Source organism: Papio anubis, chromosome 6 (assembly GCF_008728515.1).
Source record: "Papio anubis isolate 15944 chromosome 6, Panubis1.0, whole genome shotgun sequence".
Classification (NCBI taxonomy): Eukaryota; Metazoa; Chordata; class Mammalia; order Primates; family Cercopithecidae; genus Papio; species Papio anubis.
Window position 1 is genome coordinate 142449138 of NC_044981.1, and position 17668 is coordinate 142466805.

Consider the following 17668-nt stretch of genomic DNA (forward strand, 5'->3'; position numbering starts at 1 on the left):
TAATGTTTTTGAGATTCCTTTACGTTTAAAAAATGTATGACTTTTTATTTTTAGTTCTTTTATTTTCTTGTATGCTATATCACAATTTGTTTACATACTCACTTCAAGATGGTTTCTTTTTTCCAGTTTTTGATTACTATGAATAAAACTGCTGAGAATATTCCATACAAGTATTTGTTTTTGGACATTTGTTTAATATCCTTTTTTCAAATATGTAGGGATAGAAACAGTTAAGATACAGTATAAGTAAAGTTTCATATTATTTTCAAAAATGCCAAAGTCTTTAATAAATGGTTGTAAAATTGTAAACTACCCACCATTATTTTATAAAAAGTCAAAGTGTTCTACCTCTTCATCCATATTTCATATTGTCCTTTTTTTTTTAAAAAAATGTAGCCATTCTAAAAAGTTTGTTTTGGTATAATTTTTATTCATTTTAATTGAAGAATAAAACAGCTGCATATTATTTTGTGTTTATTTGATATTTGCATATCTTATTTTGCTATTGACAAATTCAAAATTTTATTATTTGAAAAATTAACGAAAATAAACTCGTGCTTCCAGAAAATTTTTGCTTCTTGAAAAGCAAACGGAAAAACTACGTAAGTTTACAGCATACAGAGGTTAACTGAAAATGCTGCTCAAGGCCTAAAGGCAAATAGCTCGGTGCTGCTGGCCCTCCTCGTCTCCAAGTTAAGTGTGGATCTGTATCTTATCACATATGACTGTAACTCATTCATTGCAAACTATTCTATTCCAGAATTCCCATGGGATATACTAAAGTAGAAAATCTTCTGGTGAAATTAATAAAGAATAAAGGAGAAGATATAAATAAACAACATTAAGAATGGAAGGGGGTCATAATTACATATAAACAGATTTAAAACATGGCAAAGTTCTATAGCAAGCAGAAAAAATTGAAGGAAATTGTGATGATAATAATAAAGATATATGTTTTAACAAAACATTGACTGTCCCTCTAACATTTCTATAAATAAGAAGAATCAGAATTAGACAAAAAATATTTCACAAGCAATCACAAGGTCCAGATGCAGAGATAGTTCTACCAGACTTTCAATCTTTTATACATATTTCAGTGAACAGGAGAGGAAATATTCCTCATTTATTAAAGGCAACATAAACTTACTATCAAATGCAAATTTGGACAGGAAAAAAAAAAAAAAAAAAAAAAAAACAGGAAAAGAACAGGCCAATCCAAATACTACCTAATGAAGCCCTGCACCAAGTTCCTAGAAGCTCCAGGAAATCTAATAATTTGGCTGCCTGCTAGAAATAAACTCAAATTCCTCCAAAGGAATATAACAAAATCCAGAGTTTCAAAAATACATAATTTATAATGTCCAGTGTATAATCAGAACTTTAAATACATATAAATGAAGAGGAAAATTTGACCCAGAGCCAAGAGAAAAAGTTTCATAACTGCTTTTCTAAACCATATATGAAAATTAGACTTCAAAATATAAATTGCTATGGAATTACTAAGGGTTTATGTAGATTAATAGTGAAATTTTTTCTAGTTTATTAATATGAAATTAACTTGATATTATGAATTCTAATTTGATTAATCATGGGAGTTCAAATTTAGATTTAACTATCAGTCATAACACAAGAAAGCAGGTTAATCTCTCTTTTCCTCCTAAAACATTCAGAGAGGAATTAGACATCTGAAAGAAACCCCCAAATAACCTATACTTCCAAAGTTATTCTAGATAGTTAACCTATGAAATTACAGTTAATGTGCTATTTTCTCTAGTACATTTTATGTGCATATTAATATCAAACAAGATAAATATCTGTTCTAAATGTAGAGTTTGTAGACAAATAAGGGGCATCAGCCAAAAGTTATTTAAATTTATTCAAGCTAAAATGATTAAAGGTTAAAGTATTAACAAATCTTTCTTCATTGCTTTGCATTTTTCTAGTTTATTGCTATTCCTAAGGTGATTCTTTAAATTATGGAAAATTAGTGTATATATGCTAGAGGAATGAAAATGTTTTCCCTTGATACATTGATTTATGTTAATTGGCATATTACCTTGAACATAAGGCATGTTGAACATAAGTTGAATGATATTATTTTTCACAACCTGTAATAATGAAATAACTGAATCATGGTTATTCCTTTCAATAAATGTTTACATGCTATAGAAAGGTTGTAAAAGCTCCTGCAAATTTTGCTACATTTTGTACGTGTTATTCTATTTTTTTAATTTTTGAGGTTTATTTTTCATTCACAAAATATATTAGTTTCCTAAAAAATTATGTTTCATTTTTGTGGGTACACAGTAAGTATATATATTTATGGGATACATGAGATATTTTGATGCAGGCATATGATATTTAGTAACCATATCAGGGTAGTTAGGGTATCCCTAACTTCAAGCACTTATCCTTTCTTTGTGCTACAAACAATCCAATTGTACTTTTAATTATTTTTATGTGTACAATAAATGATTGACTATAATCACCCTGTTGTGCTATCAAATGCTAGCTCTGATTCAGCCCATCTGACTATATTTTTGAACCCATTTATTGCCTCCACTTAACCCCGCTCCATCCCACTACCCTGCCCAGCCTCTGGCAAGCATCATTCTACTCAATTTCTTTTATAAATGTTTTATAGTTTTTATTCTAGAGATCATTCACCTCTTTGGTTAAATTTGCTCCCAGGTATTTAATTTTCTATGTGGCTATTGTAAAAGGGATTACTTTCTTGATTTCTTTTTCAGATCGTCCACTGTTGTCATACAGAAATGCTACTGATTTTTGTATGTTGATTTTGTATCTGCAAACTGAATTTATCAGTTCTAATAAATTTTTGGTCGAGTCTTTAGGTTTTTCCAAACATAGGATTATATCATCTGAAAACAAGCATAATTTGATTCCTTCCTTTCCAATTTGGATGCCCTTTATTTCTTTCTCTTCTCTAATTGCTGTAGCCAGGACTTTGAGTACTGTGTTGAATAACAGTGGTGAAACTGGGCATCCTTCCTGTGTTCCAGATCTTAGAGGAAAGACTTTCAGTTTTTCCCCATTCAGTATTAAGTATGATACTAGCTGTAGGTTTGTCATATATTACTTTTATTATCATTGTATTGAGGTCTGTTTCTCTCATTAGCATTAATAATATTTGCTTTATATATTTGGGTGCTCCATTGTTGGGTCCATCCATGTATTTACAATTTTTATATCCTTTTGCTAAATGAATCCTTTTTTAATTAAATAATTAGCTTCTTTGTCTCTTTGTATAGTTTTTGCCTTGGTATCTGTGTTTTTCAGGAGTAGATGTAAGAGCAGAGTAGATAAAAGAGCTGAAGTAGATATTCTTATATCTTAATATAAGAATAGGATTATATATAAGGGTATCTTACATCTACTTAATATAAATATCTACTTAATATAAGAGCAGGACTAGATATTCCTATATCTTATAGTCTTGTATCTGCCCCTGCTCTTTTTATTTCCATGAAATATATTTTTCCATTCCTTTATTTTCAGTCTATGTGTGTCTTTATAGGTGAATTATGTTTTTTGTAGGCATCAGACTGGTATGTCTATTTTTTTTTTTAAATCCATTCAATCACTCTATGTCTTTTTATTGGAGAATTTAGTCCATGTACTTTTGATGTTATTATTGATAAGTAAGGATTTATTCCTCACATTTTGCTATTTGTTTTCTGGTTGTTTTGTGGTCTTACCTTTATTCATTCCTTCCTTCCTGATTTCCTTTTAGTGACTTTTTTTTTTTTCTGGTGGCATGTTTTAATTTCTTAGTTTTTATTTTTTGCATATATCTTGTATGTCTTTTGATTTCAGATTGTCATGAAGCATGGAAATAATACAGCACATGATTTTAAACTGAAGACAACTAACACTGATTGCATAAAGGAACAAACTAACAGACAAGCAAAGTGAAAACTAATAAAAAATCCACACATTAACTTCCCCATGCTTTTTAACTTTTTGTTGTTTCTATTTGTATATTTTTGTACTGTGTAGGCCTTAAAATGTTGAGGTTATTATTTTTGATTAGTTTACCTTTTAGTCTTTCTACCCAAGTATGAGTCGTTTACACAGCGTAATTACATGTTATAATATTCTCTTTTTCTGTATTCTTCATATTACTAGTGAGTTTTGTACCTTTACATGATTTCTGATTGCTCATTAATATCTTTTTCTTTCAAACTGAAGAAGTCCCTTAAGAGTTCTTACGGGACAGGTCTGGTGTTGATTAAATCCCTCAGCTTTGGTTCGCATTGAAACGTCTTTATTTCTCCTTCATATTTGAAGGATATTTTCACTGTATATATTAACACTATTCTAGTTCTCCTTCAGCACATTACATATGTCATGCCACTCTCTCTTATCTTGTAAGGTTTTCACTGAAAAGTTTGCTACCAGATGTGTTGGAGCTCCTTTGTCTGTTATTTGTATCTTGTCTCTTGCTGCTTTTAGGATTTTTTGCTTACCCTTGATCTTTGGGAGTTTGATTATTAAATACCTTGAGGTAGTCTTTTTTTTTTTTTTGGTAAATCTGCTTGCTGCTCTGTACCTTTCTTGTACTTGAATATTGATATATTTCTCTAGATTTGGGAAGTTTGATGTTACTATCCTTTTGAATAAACTTTCTACCCCATGTCTCTCTTGACTTCCTCTTTGAGCCCCCAAACTCTTAGATTTGCCCTTGCGAGACTATTTTCTAGATATTTTAGGAGCGATCCATTATATTTTATTCTTTTTGCATTTACCTTGTCCCCACCCAAAATCTCATCTTGAATTGTAATCCCTATTATTCCCATGATCCCAATGTGTCAAGACCAGGACCAGGGTGGAAGTAATTGGAGCATGGGGGCAGTTTCCCCCATGCTGTTCTGATAGTTTTTCTTTGTTGTTGTTGTTGTTTGTTTGTTGTTTCTTTTTTTTGAGACGGAGTCTCACTCTGTCCCCCCAGGCTAGAATGCAGTGGCGATGACTCACTGCAACCTATGCCTCCTGGGCTCAAGCCATTTTCCTGCCTCAGCCTTCTGAGTAGCTGAGATTACAGGTGCGTGCTGCCATACCAGGTTAATTTTTGTATTTTTAGTAGAGACAGGGTTTCACCATGTTGGCCAGGCTGGTTTCGAACCCTTGACCTCAGATGACCCGCCCGTCTCTGCCTCCCAAAGCGCTAGGATTACAGGCATGAGCCACTGCACCTGGACTGAATTTTTTTTTTTTTTTTTTTTTTAGTGAGCATCTGGCATTTCCCCTGCTAGCACTCACTCCATCCTGCCACACTGTGAAGAAGTTGCCTGCTTCTCCTTTGCCTTGTGCCCTGATTGTACGTTTCCCTCTGAGGTCTCCCCAGCAATGCAGAATTGTGAGTCAATTAAACCTATTTCTTTTGTAAATTGCCAAGTCTTGGATATTTCCTTGTAGCAATGTGAGAATGGACTAGTACATCTCCTCTGATGGTGTATTTTCAAATAATCTGTACCGAAGCTCACTAATTCTTCTGCTTGACCCATTCTGCTCTTAAGAATCTGATCCATTCTTCAGCGTGTCAATTGCGTTTTTCAACTCCAGAATTTCTGTTTAATTCTTTTTAATTATTTCACTCTTTGTTATATTCATCTGATAGAATTCTGCATTTCTTCTCTGTGTTATGTAGAGTTTCACTGAGTTTCTTGAATTTCCTCGGTCAAATTCAAGATAATTCAAAACAACTATTTTGAATTATCTGTCTGAAAGGTCACACATCTTCTTTTCTCTGGGATTGGTCTCTAGTGCCTTATTTGATTTGTTTGGTGGAGTCATGTTTTCCTAGATAGTCTTGATGCTTGTGGATATTCATCAGTGTCTTGCCATTGAAGATTTAATTATTTATTGCAGTCTTCATAAATTGGGTTTGTTTGTACTCTCTCTTCTTAGGAAGGCTTTCCAGGTATTTGAAGGGTCTTGGGTGTTGTTGTCTAAGTTGCTGGTCGCTGCAGCCGTATTTCCATTAGGGAACACCTCAAATCCAGTACCAGTGTGTCTTGCAGACTTGTAGTGGTAACACTTTGGTTGCCCTGGATAAGATTTGGAAAAATTACGTGAATTACCACGTGGACATGCTTGTTCCCACCCTTATTTTCTGTAAAGGAAGTGTAGTCTTTCTCTGTGTACTGAGATGTCTGCAGCTATGTGAGGGGTGACATAAGAAAGCCTGTGACCACTAGCACTGGGAATGCACTGGGTCACACCTAAAGCCAGCACGGCACTGGGTCTTGCCCAAGGCCCACAGTATCAACTACTTGGCTACCATCTATGTTCAATTAAGGCCCTTGGACTCTACAATCAGCAGGTGGCCTAGACAGTCAGGCTTGTGTCTTTTCATTTAGAATGGCAAATTCCCCTGGGCCCTTGGGAGATCCAGATATGCCCCCAATCCTGGAGCCAGGGTCTGGACGTGAAAACCTTAGAATTCTACTTGGTGCTCTATTTTACTGCTGTTGAGTTGGTACCCAAGCCACAAGGCAATGTCCCTACCACTCTTCTCTATCTTTTCGATGGGCAGAGGAGTCTTTCTTTGTGGCCACTACCACCACCAGCCCATGGAAGATTCTGCCTGGCTACCACTAATGTTCATGTAAAGCCCAAGGGCTCTTCAGTCAGGCTGTAGTTAATGCTGCCATGCCTGGGACTCACCCTTCAGGGAGTAGGCTCCCCTCTGGCCCAGGACAGGTTCAGAAATTTCATCCAAGTATGAAGGCCTTGTACTCGAGACACCAAGAGCCCCTTCAATGCACTACCTCACGGTGGTCCAACAGGTACCCAAGTTGCAACACAAAGTCCCATTTATTCTTCCCTGTCCTTTTATCAAGCAGTAGTGTTCTCTGCATAGCCATCACAGCTGAGTATTTGTTTTGTCTCACCTAAAGCCAGCACATCTCTGAGTCTGACCTGGGCCCATGGCAAGTATTGACAATAGTTTTCATGAAGTCTTTAATTTTTTCAGAGAGAAGATCATATCACTTGTAAACAAGAATAATTTGATATCTTTCTTTCCAATTTGGATGTCCTTTATTTCTTTCTCTTTCCTGATTGCTATAGCTAGGTCCTCCAGTACTGTGTTGAACAACAATAATGAAAGTAGGCATCCTTGTCGTGTTCCAGATCTTAGTGGAAAGACGTTCAGTTTTCTGCCATTCAGTATGATACCAGCAGTGGGTTTGTCATATGTGACTTTTATTATTTGGAGGTATATTCTTTATATACCCAGTTTTTTGAGGGATTTTATCATGAAGAATGTTGAATTTTATCTTTTTTTTTAATTTATTTTTTATTTTTTTTATTTTTTATTATTTTTTAATTTATTTATTATTATTATACTGTAAGTTTTAGGGTACATGTGCATAACGTGCAGGTTTGTTACATATGTATACTTGTGCCTTGTTGGTGTGCTGCACCCATCAACTCGTCATTTACATCAGGTATAACTCCCAATGCAATCCCTCCCCCCTCCCCCCTCCCCATGATAGGCCCCGGTGTGTGATGTTCCCCTTCCTGAGTCCAATTGATCTCATTGTTCAGTTCCCACCTATGAGTGAGAACATGCGGTGTTTGGTTTTCTGTTCTTGTGATAGTTTGCTAAGAATGATGGATTCCAGCTGCATCCATGTCCCTACAAAGGACACAAACTCATCCTTTTTTATGGCTGCATTGCTTTTTCAGCATCAATTGAAAGAATCATATGGTTTTGTCCCTCATTCTGTTGCTATGATGTGTCACATTCACTGATTTGCATATGTTGAGACATCCTTGCATTTTTGGGATAAATTCTATGTGGTCATGGTGATTAATCTTTTTAATGTGTTGTTGAATTCAGTTTGCTAGTATTTTGTTGAGGATATTGATATATGATATTCATATTGATATATGAATATCGATATCAGTATTCATCAGAGATATTGGCCTTTAGGTTTCTTTTTTGATGTACCTTTGTCTGGTTTTTGTATCGGATAACACTGGCCTCAAAGAATTAGTTTGGAAGTGTTTTCTTCTCTATTTTTCAGAATAGTTTGAGTAGGATTTATATTATTTATTCTTTAAATATTTGGCAGAATTAAGCAGTGGAGCCATCTGATCCTAGGCTTTTCTTTACTGGGAGACTTACTATTAAAGCTTCAATCTTGTTACTTGTTATTGGTCTGTTTAGGTTTTGGATTTTCTTCATGGTTCAATCTTGGTTTGTTTTATGTATAGAAATTTATTCCATTCCTCTGGATGTTGCAATTTATTGGTATATAGTTGCTCATAGTAGCCACTAATGATCTTTTGCATTTCCACAGTATCAGTTGTAATATTGCTTTTATCATCTCTGATTTTATTTATTGGAGTCTTCTCTTTTTTTATTTCTTCCAGAGTCTGGGTAAAAGTTTGTCACTTGTATCTTTTCCAAAACCCACTTGTGGTTTTTTAGATGTTTTGTATTGTTTTCTTGATTTCAAATTCATCTGTTTCTCTCTGATCTTTATCTCCTTTCTTCTAGTAATTTTGGGTTCACTTTGCTATTGCTTTTCTAGTTCTTCAACATTCATGGTTAAGTTATTTATTTGCATTTTTTTTATTTTTTGATGTAGGCATTTATGAGTATAAATTTCCCACTTAGTAGTGTTTCCACTATATCTTATATGCTTTGATCTGTTGTGTTTCCATTATTATTTGTTTAAAGACTTTTTCTATTTTCTTCTTAATTTCTTCATTGACCCACTGGCCATTCAAGAGCATATTGTTTAATTTTTGTGTGTTCATATAATTTCCAAAATTCCTCTTGTTAATGATTTCTAGTTGTATTCCTTTGTGGTCAGTTGCTTGATATTATTTCATTTTAAAAAAATGTTTTACAACTTATTTTATGACCTAACATATGGTCTATCTTTAAGAGTGATCCATGTGTTGAGGATAAGAATATGCATTCTGCAGCTGTTGCATTAAACATTCTACAAATATCTATTAGGTCCATTTTTTATATAGTGTGGCTTAAGTCCAATGTTTCTTTGTTGTCTTTCCTTCTGGAACATCTTTCCAATGCTGAAAGTAGGGTGTTTAAGTCTTCAACTATTATTGCATTGAGATCTATCTTTCTTTCTTTAATTCTAATATATATATATAGGTATTTCTGAGTGCTCCAGTGATGAGTGCTTAAATAATTACAATCATTATAAGCTCTTGCTGAATTGACCCCTTAATCATTATATAATGAAATTTGTCTCTTCTTAAAACTTTTTTTCATGACATCTGTTCTGTCTGATACAAGCATAGCTAGTGCTGTTCTTCATTAGTTTACATTGGCATAAAATGGCTTTTTCCATCCCTTTATTTTTAGTTTATGTATATCTTTTTAGGTGAAATGTATATCTTGTAAGCAACAGATCATTGGGTCTTGCTTTTTCATCTATTCAGCCCCTCTATGTCCCTTTAATAAAGAGCAAGAATTTCAGTCCTTGTGGTCTAAACTGCAAGTTTATTCGGACCCCAGTCATGTTTATTTTGACTCCAAAGAACTTTAGTCTGTGGTGGTGAGGGTTGCAGGAACTCAGGTTCTGACCACTGAGATGTGTGATTCCTCTCTGGCTAGAACTGGTCTAAATACTGCCTTTGTGGACACCAGCTGGATTCTGCCCAGTGTCGCTTTCCACTGTGGCAACACTGAGTTCCACTGCAAAGTCCCACAATCAGTGGACTCTCCCTCCACAAGTGCACAGATTCCCTCTTCATGTCATATGCCACTGCCAGGGCATTAGGGACAGGTGGCCTTGGCAATTCAAGACTGTGTTTCCTGCCCTCTCCTGTGCCTATTTCAGTGATATGTAATTAAAACGAGCTAATGTGACCACTCTCCTTATTTTTGGTTCTTAAGAAGGTGCTTGTTTTGTGTAGATAGTTATTCAATTTGGTGTTACAAAGGACAACTGATGGAGGCTTCTTTTGGGAAGCTTGCTCCACCTCTCCTTGGTACATCTTATTCTCAAATTGTTTGAGAAAAATGTACAATTTCCAAAAATGTGAAATTAATAATGAACCCAATTCATATGTTTTTCATTTCTACCCCTTTTCCCCCAAAATAGAAATAATTATTCCTACTAGGTTATTTTTATATGATATATGAGGACACCAGAGGAAAAATATTAAGCAGTCAGAAAGGAAAACTATGATTGATATTTTAGTTATAAGGTAAAGTAGGCCACGGGTATTTTATGGGTATGGGTTTGTATGCATAGGGGCACATATATGTAATTTGTCTCAATTGTCAAATACAAAGAACCTACAAAAAGTCAAGAGACAAAGCATATGATTATATCTAAACAAAGTAAAAACTATAGGCTTATTTCAGTGACAATGACATTTTCTATACAATACTAATGACATATGTCATTGATACACTTCAATCAAACATACTTTTAAAATAAACTGTCCCAAATTGACCCATGACTTAGTAATAAGAGTCACTTATTTCAGCATTAGTAAGACTCACCTCATTAATAGGCAAATGGAGAGTGTATGCTACTTTCTGGAAGCATAGTAATACAATGTAACCATCTAATGATTTGAGTACTCTATTAGTTCATTTTCATGCTGCTGATAAAGACATACCTGAGATGGAGCAATTTAAAAAAGAAAGAGGTTTAATGGACTTACAGTTCCACATGACTAGGAAGCCCTCAACATCACGGCAGAAGGTGAAAGGCACTTCTTACATGACAGCAGCAAGAGAGAGAATGAGAGCCAAGTGGAATGGGTTTCCCCTTATCAAACCATCAGATATTGTGAAACTTATTTGCTACCACGAGAGCAGAAGGGAGAAAGTGTCCCCGTGATTCAATTATCTCCCACCGGGTCCCTCCCACAACACAACGGAACTATGGGAGTGCAATTCAAGATGAGATTTGGGTGGGGACATAGAGCCAAATCATATCAAGTACATACTACAGACAAAAATTACTCATTTTAAATTGAAGTTTGTTCCTGTCAACGATTTGGAATGTGAATTTCCTTTTGAAAATAGTTTAACTTGGTTGCTCCACAATTATCCATAATTTGCTACATAACGTATTATAGAGAATGCTAAGGCTGACATAAATACAGTATATTTCTTGTTTGTATTGAATATAAGGTTCACAATACTTCCTAAATGTATCTCAGCACCTCATATCATATAATGTCTTGCAAAATATTTAGTTTCTAGCTAAAAAAGTAGCAACTTTCTTTACTTTTTATTTCCTGTGGTCAACTGCGATAGAACTCCCTGCAGTAGCTGCCATAACCCACGTTTCTGTGGAGAGAATGTAATAGCTCAAAAAATGTTAAAACACAGCTGTTATTAATGTCTTTGGATGTTTTTATTTAGATCTGTTAATTTGACATCTTATAAATATCTTCTGTTTTTCTATAAACTGGGCCACCATGTTTAGGAAGACAACAACTTTGCCCAGAATTACAAGTCAATAGTACAAAACATTTATATTTTTATTTCCTTTCATAATAGATATATTAGTTTTATGAATCATTGAGTACTTTAGCAAAAGATTCTAAAAATTTTTCACTTATCAGTTATAAACTCAACACAATATATTCTACTACATTTCAAATTTTTAAACACATGTATTAAAAATTTTTAGCTAAAAGAAAAAATTTTTATTGCAGAATGACTAAACACTAGTTCTAGTAATAGTACCATTAAAACCTACATCTTATGAGCTACTCTTTTTGGGAATAGGAAAATAAAATGAGTCTTAATGTTATATTTAATTCATGTTAATTTTTGAAATTTTGTAAAAGATTCATTTAGTCCTTTAATTTTATAAAAGACCATAATATAAACAATTGGCATGTTTAGGGATTGTGTTAGAAATTGCAAACAATATACAAATGGTATCTGCTTTAAAAATAATTGCATTAAAATAAAAATAAATAAAATAATAGTAAGTAATGACATAATGTGATTATTGTTCACATGTCTATTGTGTTCATGTTGTCCTAGTGCTAGATAAACAAGTGTAAATGATTCTGGTCTTGGAAAAAGTCCCAGTCAAGAGAAGAAAATAGAGGTGAAAACACAGCCATAGTAAATGTGAAGTCACTATAAATATAAGTAAAAATATAGTGGTTTAAGTGAGGGAAGTTGTGGAGATACTAAAAAGCATATAACTTTAAGCTTAAAAGACCAATTCTCACAGGACAAAGAGAAAATATTTAAAGGTCAACATAAAAAACAAATGGCTCAGACACTTTCATAAAAGAATCTTATTAAAATTGCAGAAAAATATACCACTTAAAGTGAATCAGAATATATAGTAAGAAAAACTTCAAGTTATGTTTGAAGCAAGTATAACATTTATGTGTAGACATTTATATGTTACTACAATGTAACAAAAAAAGAGCAGTCACTTTAAAATTTCAATTTAAATATCCACATATAATATATGCAAAATGAATCCAACACTCCAAAACACATTAAGAAATATGCAATTTGACCAAATAGAATTTATTATAAGAATTCAAGGATGGCTTAATATTAAGGAATCCATTAATGTAATCAGCCACATGAATAGATCTAAAGAGAAAGAAAACCATAAACTTATTTTTGTGTATCCTTAAAAAGTATTAACAGAATGTAATATTCATTTCTGTTAAAAACAATGATTGAATAAAAAATAAAATAAAATAAATGATATTTTAAATATACTTATGAATGATATGATTTTATTAGGTATATATTATATATTTTATACACTATAGCAAATTATATGTTATATGTTACATATAACAACTGCCAAAGTCATCATTCTACTTATAAAAAAGAAACATTTAGATGTTTATTTTTAACTAAGTACAGCAAATCAGGAAACCTGAATTGTATTGCATACAGTAGGCAATATGTAAGAACAAAATTGGACACAGAGAGGTAAAACTGTTTCCAGGGGCAGGTAGCATAATAACATAATTTGGAAGCCAAAGAGTATTTAAAATAAATAAAAATGCAATAAAATATGTTAGTTAGCAAGATATAAACATAAAACCTAGTCTTATATCAACAGATAATAACTAAAGAAATCTTTATAAGAATTATAAATATGTATTTAGAAATACACTTAGGTTTAGGAATTAATTTAATAAAAAATATTCAATACACATATAATAAATCAATTTAAATACTTGTAAAATGAACAAATAAAATATATTTCTGGTTCTTAGATAATATAAATGATCATTATAAATATTCCAGTTCTTCCAAATTAATTATATAAACTTCAGACAATCCCAGTGAAATACTCTGTGCATTTTTTTCTTGGGTTAGAAAAATAGAATTTATATTGTGTAAAAATAAATGCCATGAAAAAAGCAATGAATAAGGACTTCCTTTTCTAGATATTAAAACATGTTGTAAAAATATCATGCTTAAACTCTTCTTAAACAGAAGAGAGAATGTTCAGAAATAGAACTATGTATGTATAGAAATTTAGTATATGCCAAATGTGCCATGTATCTTAAATCCCTGAGGAAATAAATAATGAACTATTTGATAAATTATGGTTGCACAATTAAATAGTGACTTGGGAAATAAAAACATAAAATTGGACTCAATTTCCATTATACTCATCTTAAATTTCAAATGGATTAGACTTGTAAAAAGGAAACACATGCAAGTAATATAAGTAAGTATTAATAAACCTATTTATAACTAAGGCATATCACCTTAAATTGCATAAATCTGATGATAAAGATAAAGTATTAAAAGGAGTAAAAATTAATGACCTTACCCAAAGGGGAATAAAGTTAAAGATGACAGCAGATTTCTCATTAGAAATATTTCAAGCTAGAAGAAAATGGACCAATGTCTTTACATTGTTGAAAAAAAGTTCACTGGACAAAGGTTTGGTGAAAATATATTTCAAAAACAGAAGACTAAACAAATCTTTTTTGGATATATAGAAGCTGAAAGAATTAATTACCAGCAAATCTGCACTATACTAAATATTAAAAGAAATTCAAGCAGAGGCAATATTGGATTTATACAAAGAAATGAAGAGCATTGAAAATGATAATTACATATGTAAATACAAACAGGCATACGTCATTTAATTTTACTTCACTTGATTGTGCTCCATAGATAATGTACTTTTTACAAATTGAAGGTTTATTGCAACCCTGCATTGAGTAAGTCTATTGTCATTTTCAACAGCATGTACTTCTTGTGGGTCTTTGTGCCACATTTTGGTAATTCTTGAAGCATTTCAAACTTTTTCATCATTATTATATTATTATGAGGTCTCTGATCAGTGATATTTAATGTTACTATGGTAACTATTTTGGGGTACCATGAATTTCACTCATATAAGACAGCAAACTTAATTGATAAGTGTGTGTAACTGCTCCATGGACTGCCTGTTCATTCCCTCATCTCTCCTTTTCTCCTCAAGGCTCCTATTTCCTGAAAGACAACATTGAAATTAGGTCAGTTAGCAACCCTATAGTAGCCTCAATGTATTCAAGTGAAAGGAAAACTCACACGTATCTCACTTTAAATCAAAAGCTAGAAAGAATTAACAAGGAGGAAGGCATGTCAAAAGACAACATAGGCTTTTTAATGATCGCCATTCTAGCTGGTGTGAGATGGTATTTCATTGTGGTTTTGATTTGCATTTCTCTGATGGCCAGTGATGATGAGCATTTTTTCATGTGTCTGTTGGCTGTATGAATGTCTTCTTTTAACAGGTGCTGGAGAGGATGTGGAGAAATAGGAACACCTTTACACTGTTGGTGGGATTGTAAACTAGTTCAACCATTATGGAAAACAGTATGGCGATTCCTCAAGGATCTAGAACTAGAAGTACCATATGACCCAGCCATCCCATTACTGGGTATATGCCCAAAGGATTATAAATCATGCTGCTATAAAGACACATGCACATGTATGTTTATTGCGGCACTATTCACAATAGCAAAGGCTTGGAATCCACCCAAATGTCCATCAGTGACAGACTGGATTAAGAAAATGTGGCACATATACACCATGGAATACTATGCAGCCATAAAAAAGAATGAGTTTGTGTCCTTTGTAGGGACGTGGATGCAGCTGGAAACCATCATTCTTAGCAAACTATCACAAGAACAGAAAACCAAACACCGCATGTTCTCACTCATAGGTGGGAACTGAACAATGAGATCACTTGGACTCGGGAAGGGGAACATCATACACTGGGGCCTATCATGGGGAGGGAGGAGGGGGGAGGGATTGCATTGGGAGTTATACCTGATGTAAATGACGAGTTGATGGGTGCTGACGAATTGATGGGTGCAGCACAGCAACATGGCACAAGTATACATATGTAACAAACCTGCATGTTATGCACATGTACCCTAGAACTTAAAGTATAATAATAATAAAAAAAAGACAATATAGGCTGAAACCTTGGACTCTGCACCAAACAGCCAAATTGTGAATGCAAGGGAAAAGTTATTGAAGGAAATTAAAATTGCTACTCTGGTGAACACATGAATGATAAGAATGTGAAACAGCCTTATTGCTGATTTGGAGAAAGTTTTAGTGGTCTAGATAAAAGATCAAGCAAGCCACAATATCGTCTTAAGCCTCAAGAGTAAGGCCCCAATTCTCAATTCTATGAAGGCCGACAGAGGTGATGAAACTGCAGAAGAAAAGTTTAAAGCTAGGAGAGATTTGTTCATGATGTTTAAGTAAACGAGCCATCTTTATAACATAAAAGTCTAAGATGAAGCATAAAAGCTGTAGGAAGTTTTCTAGAAGATCTAGCTAAGATCATTGATGAATGTGGTTACATGAAATGACATTTTAAATGCTGATAAACAGTCTATATTGGAAGAAAATTCCATCTAGAACTTTTGTAACTAGGAAGGAGAAGTCAATGACTTGCTTCAAAATTTTGAAGGACAGGCTGGAGCTAATGTAGCTGGTTAGCTAACATAGCTAGTGATTTTAAGCGAAAGCCAATACTTATTTACCATTCCAGAAATCATAGAGCCCAGAAAAATTATGCAAATTCTGCCCTGCCTTTGCTCTGTAAGTGGAACAACAAAACCTTGATGACAGGACATCTGTTCACAGTATGGATTTATTGAATATTTTAAACCCTCTGTGGAGACCTACTGCTCAGGAAAAATGATACCTTTCAAAATATTACTGCTCATTGACAATGCAGGTTACCTATAAGCTCTAATGGAGATGTACAAGGAGATTAATGTCATTTTCATTCTGTTATCACAATATCCAATCTGCAGCCCATGGATCAAGGAGTCATTTTGACTTTAAGTCTTATTATTTAAGAAATACATTTTATAACATATTGTAAGGCTTACATAGCTCCCATAGATAGTGGTTTCTTTGATGGATCTGAGCAAAGTAAATGGAACACCCTCTGGAAAGGGATTAATCATGCTAAATGCCATTGGCAACATTCATGATTTGGGAAGAGGTGAAAATAGCAACTTTAATAGGAGTTTAGAAGGAGTTGATTTCAACAGGATTCAAGACTTCTGTGGGGGAATTAAGTGCAAATGTGGTGTAAATAATAGTAAGAGAACTAGAATTTGAGGTAGAACCTGAAGATATGTCTGAACTGCTGTAATCTCATGATAAAATTTTAATAGGTGAGGAGATTCTTCTTATGAATGAGCAAAGAAAGTGGTGTATTGTGATGAAATCTGCTCCTGATGAAGATGCTGTGAACATTGTTGAAATGACAACCGAGTATTTAGAATATTACATAAACTTAGCTGATAAAGCAATGGCAGAGTTTAAGAGGATTGACTCTAAATTTAAAAGAAGTTTTCCTGTGTGGAAAAATACCATCAAAAAGTGTTCCTTGCTACCGAGAAACTTTTCATGAAAGAAAGAGTCAATCACCATGGGAAACATCATTGTTTTCTTATTTTAAGAAACTGACATATCTGCATAAACTTTCAGCAATCACCATCCTGATGAGTCGGCAGCCATCAACATCAAAGCAAGATCTTCCACTACCAAAAACATTATGACTAGCTGAAAGCTCTGACTATGGTTAGTGCTTTTAGCCATAAAGTATTTCCAAAATAAGATATGCATATTGTTTATGAAGTCATAATGATATTGCACACTTAATATACTCAGTATAGTGTAAACATAACTTTTATATGCCCTGGAAACAAGACAACATGTGTGACACACTTTATTGAGATACTTACTTTATTGCAGTGGTCTGAAACAGAACCCAGAATGTCTCTCAAGTGTGGCTGTATAAAGATATGTATTTTATTTAAATATCTTTAGAAGATAATTAACTAATTAAAGTAAAACTAGTAACAACATACTGTGTGATTTATTACATAAATAGAAGTAAAATGCACAGTAACAATAGCACAAAGGCCAGGAAGATGATGGAGCATACTGTTGTAAGTTTCTTGTACTATAGGTGAAGTGGTATCATATGATTTGAAGGAAGACTGAGATTAGTTTAAGGTGTATATTGTGTATGTTAAAGAAGTTGTTAAGATAAAGAGTTACAGCTAATAAGTTAGAAAGAAGATAAAAGGAATTATAAAAGTACTCAATTAATTCAGAATAAGGAAAAAAAGAATTAAAGGGCATAGTGAATATTTGGGAACCAGG